Source organism: Ictidomys tridecemlineatus, chromosome 12 (genome assembly GCF_052094955.1).
Source record: "Ictidomys tridecemlineatus isolate mIctTri1 chromosome 12, mIctTri1.hap1, whole genome shotgun sequence".
Taxonomy (NCBI): domain Eukaryota; kingdom Metazoa; phylum Chordata; class Mammalia; order Rodentia; family Sciuridae; genus Ictidomys; species Ictidomys tridecemlineatus.
The window spans coordinates 25954127-25959228 of NC_135488.1; the positions used below are offsets into that span (position 1 = coordinate 25954127).

At 41.9% G+C, this 5102-nt stretch overlaps 1 pseudogene; it reads left to right on the forward strand.

Moving 5' to 3' along the window:
• Nucleotides 1-1119: 1119 nt before the first annotated feature.
• On the forward strand, nt 1120-4480 carry LOC144369132 (RE1-silencing transcription factor pseudogene; annotated as a pseudogene).
• Nucleotides 4481-5102: the final 622 nt, after the last annotated feature.

Below are 5102 nucleotides of genomic sequence, written 5' to 3' on the forward strand. Positions count from 1 at the left end.
TGCTCTAATTTTTAAATGTTGGATATAACAGTTTGTGAGAAATCTAGATTATCAATGTACACAAAAGTATCTTTTTTTCATGTTTCTGGAGTTTGTTGTTTTATTTTTGTAAGTTTAATCTTGAATCAGTTTGCAATTAGCTACTCTTTAGTCAAATGGTATTTGTAGCAATTCATGTTTCTCTAGGTTGGCTTTTCAGAGTTTCAATGAAATTATTAAAAAAATCGATTTTTAAATTCTGTTACATTAAAAAACAGTTATTTTGCTAGTTATGTAATTTCATTTAAATGATTACAACCAATACACCCATGTAAAATAGATTTAAGTGTTCTAGACCCATAAATTGACTGTCCTGTTTAAAAATATTTTTATTAAGCAATGTCAGAAGACTGAAAATCTTTTTCAAATCATAAATATGAACAAAAAATTTTGTAAATATTGTGATAATATAAAATAAAAAAAAATTCTTCCAGGGCTGGGGATGTGGCTCAAGTGGTAGCGCACTTGCCTGCCATGTGTGCAGTCCAGGTTCGATCTTCAGCACCACATACAAAACAAATATGTTGTGTCCGCCGAAAACTAAAAAATAAATATTAAAATTCTCTCTCTCTCTCTCTCTCTCTCTCTCTCTCTCTCTCTCTCTCTCTCTCTCTCTCTCTCGGAAAAAAATGTTTTCAAGAAAAGTAATGGCAAGATATTTCAGAAACATTCTAAGATTTAAAAGCAATCATCCAGAAAAAACAGATGACAATTTTTGGCATAATTCCAGCCATCTTCCTTTTCCCCAGTCCCACTTTATAAACACTGTTTTTATTCTCAAGAAATATAAACTAAGCGCGCGAACGGCAGAGGGGGCGTGTCCCGCGGGCGCGCGCGGGCGGCGGAGGGGGCGTGTTCCGCAGGCGGGCGGCGGCGGCGCGGGCTGGTGCGCGGCACAGCGTCCTGTGCTGGAATGTGCCGCTCCCGCGAGCTCGCGGCGCAGCAGCAGGCCAAGCGCCGCCGAGGCCCCTGGCCCCAGACCCCGGCGGCAGCCCGGACGGCTGGGCGAGGGCTGGCGGCCTGAGCACTTTCTGCAGCCCCGCTCCTGGCCTTTAAGGGCCTACACAGCCCAAGCGCCCAACTTTTTCCACCCCTCCCCCCCCCCTCCTAAAACTCCAACAACAAAGAAAAGTAGTCGGCGGAGGGGTGGTGACGCCGGGTCGCCAGTTCTCCCTCTACGAGGAAGACCGAATACAGTTATGGCTACCCAGGTGATGGGGCAGTCTTCTGGAGGAGGAGGGCTGTTCACTGGCAGTGGCAACATTGGCATGGCCTTGCCCAACGACATGTATGACTTGCATGACCTCTCCAAAGCTGAACTGGCTGCTCCTCAGCTTATCATGCTAGCAAACGTGGCCTTAACTGGGGAAGTGAATGGCAGCTGCTGTGATTACCTAGTTGGTGAAGAAAGACAGAGGGCAGAATTGATGCCTGTTGGGGATAACAACTTTTCAGATAGTGATGGAGAAGGACTTGAGGAATCTCCTGAAATAAAAGGTGAACCTAATGGACTCGAAAACATGGAGCTGAGAAGTTTGGAAGTCAATGTTGTAGAACCACAGACTGTATTTGAGGCATCAGCTGCTCCAGAAATTTACAGCTCAAATAAAGATCTTCCTAATGAAACACCTGGAGCAGAGGACAAATGCAAGAACTTGAAGACCAAAACCTTTCGCTGTAAGCCATGCCAATATGAAGCAGAATCTGAAGAACAATTTGTGCATCATATCAGAGTTCATAGTGCCAAGAAGTTTTTGTGGAAGAAAGTGCAGAGAAGCAAGCAAAAGCCAGAGAATCTGGCTCTTCCACTGCTGAAGAGGGAGATTTCTCTAAGGGCCCCATTCGCTGTGACCAATGTGTCTACAATACCAATAGATATGATCACTATACTGCGCACCTGAAACACCACACAAGAGCTGGAGATAACGAGCGAGTCTACAAGTGCATCATTTGCACTTACACAACAATAAGCGAGTATCACTGGAGGAAATACTTAAGAAACCATTTTCCAAGGAAAGTATACACATGTGGTAAATGCAACTATTTTTCAGACAGAAAAAACAATTATGTTCAGCACGTTCGAACTCATACAGGAGAACGCCCATATAAATGTGAACTTTGTCCTTATTCAAGTTCTCAGAAGACTCATCTAACTAGACATATGCGTACTCATTCAGGTGAGAAGCCATTTAAATGTGATCAGTGCAGTTATGTGGCCTCTAATCAACATGAAGTAACCCGCCATGCAAGACAGGTTCACAATGGGCCTAAATCTCCTAATTGCCCCCACTGTGACTACAAAACAGCAGATAGAAGCAACTTCAAAAAACATGTAGAGCTACATGTGGACCCACGGCAGTTTAATTGCCCTGTATGCGACTATGCAGCTTCCAAAAAGTGTAATCTACAGTATCATTTCAAATCTAAGCATCCTACTTGTCCTAATAAAACAATGGATGTGTCAAAAGTGAAATTAAAGAAAACCAAAAAGCGAGAGGCTGACTTACTTGATAACAGTACTACCAATGAAAAAACAGAAACAGAGCAAACGAAAATAAAGGGGGATGTAGCTGGAAAGAAAAATGAGAGGTCTGTAAAAGTGGAGAAAAAAGATAATGTTTCAAAAGAGAAAAAACTTTGTAGCAATGTTTCAATGATTCAGGTCACTACCAGAACTCGCAAGTCAGCAACAGAAGCTAAAGACCTGGATGTGCATACAAGAAATAATTCAGAAAAATCCTGTAAAGCCAAGAAAAGCAAAAAGAAGATGGAAACTGAAGCCCATTCCATGCATGATCCTGTGAATGATGAGGAATCTATGACAAAATAGAAAAGGAAGATAGAAGGTAAATCCAAAAATAGCCAGGAAGTACCAAAGGGTGATAACAAAATGGAGGAGAATAAAAAACAAAATACCTGCGTGAAGAAAAATACCAAGAAGAAAACCCTAAAAAATAAACAAAGTAAAAAAAGCAGCAAGCCTTCTCAGAAAGACACCTCTCAGAAGGAACCTGTTCAAAAGGAGACTAGTCAGAAGGGGCCTCTGCAGGTAGAGTTGCCTCTACCCATGGAACCTGTTCAAGTAGAGCCTGCTCACATGGAGGGGGTTCAGAAGGGGCCTGTTCAAGTAGAGCCTGCTCACATGGAGGTGTTTCAGAAGGGGCTTGTTCAAGTAGAGCCTGCTCAGGTGGAAGTGGTTCACCAGGAGTCTGCTCACATGGAGCTGATGCCTCCTATGGAGACTGTCCACATGGAGGAGGTTGTTCACAAGGGGCCTTCTCACGTGGAGTTGCCCCCTCCTGTGGAGTCTGCTCATATGGAAGAGGTTCAGAAGGGGCCTGCTGAGATGGAGCTGCCCTCTCCTATGGAATCTCCTCTTACAGAGGATGTTCAGAAGGGGCCTCTGCAGATAGAGTTGCCTCTTCCCATGGAACCTGTTCAGATGGGGCCTGTTAACATGGAGTCTGTTCAGATGGAAGTTGTTCAGAAGGAGACTGCTCAGATGGAGCTGTCTCCTCCCATAGATCCTCCTCTTCACAATGAGCCAATTCCCAAAAAGACTTCTCCCTGAAAAGATAACAGAAAGGAAAGGTCCAATATGCAGAGTGAAATGACACGTAAGGAGCAAGTCCTTATTGAAGTAGGCTTAGTGCCTGTTAAAGATATCCAGATTCTAAAGGAAAATAAAAGCACGCAGGAACTTTTGGCATCATCAACACCACTGCCAAAGGAAGACTTAAGAGAGGAGGAGTCAGAAGACCAAAAATTACTCTCAGAAGTTGAAGGAAACAAAGAAGATCCTTTTCTGAAAGTAGGAACAGAAGAAGCAGAGAAGAGTGTAGCCGATTCCTGTACCAAGGAATCTAGTACTAGTGTTTCATCTTCTGGACAAAAGTTGAATATGCCAGGGGGTGAAACTTTAGCTGATAAGCATCAGACTGACTCAGCTATGCTTTGTGAAGTGGAAATGGACCCTGATCATAACCCAGCAGAGAATCTCCCTGATAAAGACTCAGCAGTTGGAGAACCAGTTTCACTATTGCTTCTTCCCTCACCAATAGATGAACATGAAGCAGTGTCCCAAACTGTGCTGGCTTCACCTCCTGTTACTGTGACAGTAAATGAGTCTCAGGAAATTGATGAAGATGAAGGTATCCACAGTCATGACGGAAGTGACCTAAGTGACAACATGTCAGAGGGTAGTGATGATTCTGGATTGCATGGGGCTCATCCAGTTTCACAAGAAGCTAGTACAAAAGATGCAAAAGAAGCCTTGGCAGGCAAAGGGACTGGGGGAGATTTTGTTTGCATCTTCTGTGATCGTTCTTTTAGGAAAGAAAAAGATTACAGCAAACACCTCAATCGCCATTTGGTTAATGTGTATTTCCTTGAAAAAGCAGCTAAAGGGCAGGAGTAATTAAAGATTGGGACAAAGTTCCAGTTCTTAGTTTGTAAGAGCTATTAATTTTTATATTCATTTATAATAGTAGAAAAACCTTTTAAGATTGCTTTAATTAGTGTCGAGTATTGATTTTTAAGAAGCATCCTTTTCCTTAGGACTTCATATATACCTATTGATTGTTGTATAAATTTTAGCAAATCCAAGGGAGTTAGTGTACTAAAAACCAGCAGATACCTAAATCTATTTAGCTTATATGTTCAATTGAAACGAGAAGGCCATGATGATATAATAGCATTCTATTGCTTTGTCCATTTACAACTTGTCATTTTTTTTCTCCGTGTCTGTCTTCAATCACTTTAGTTTACTTTTCCTTTTTTATTTAGCTCTATAAAAATTGGCTTAATAGCAAATAACTTGAACAATTTGCCTGCTTTATATAAAGTTAGCACTTTAAGATTTCTTTAGAGATGAAAAAAGACATTTAAATTGAAGAAAAATTAGCCCAACAGTGGACATTGTATCAGTCCAGGTATTTACTTCCTGAGTTTTGATCAATATTTTGTGTTAATTGTCATAAAAACAGTCCACTGCACACTGAGGATGTTCAAGGAGTTGTTCCTGTCACTCTGAAGGGTTACACCATCATGGTGACAGACCCCAG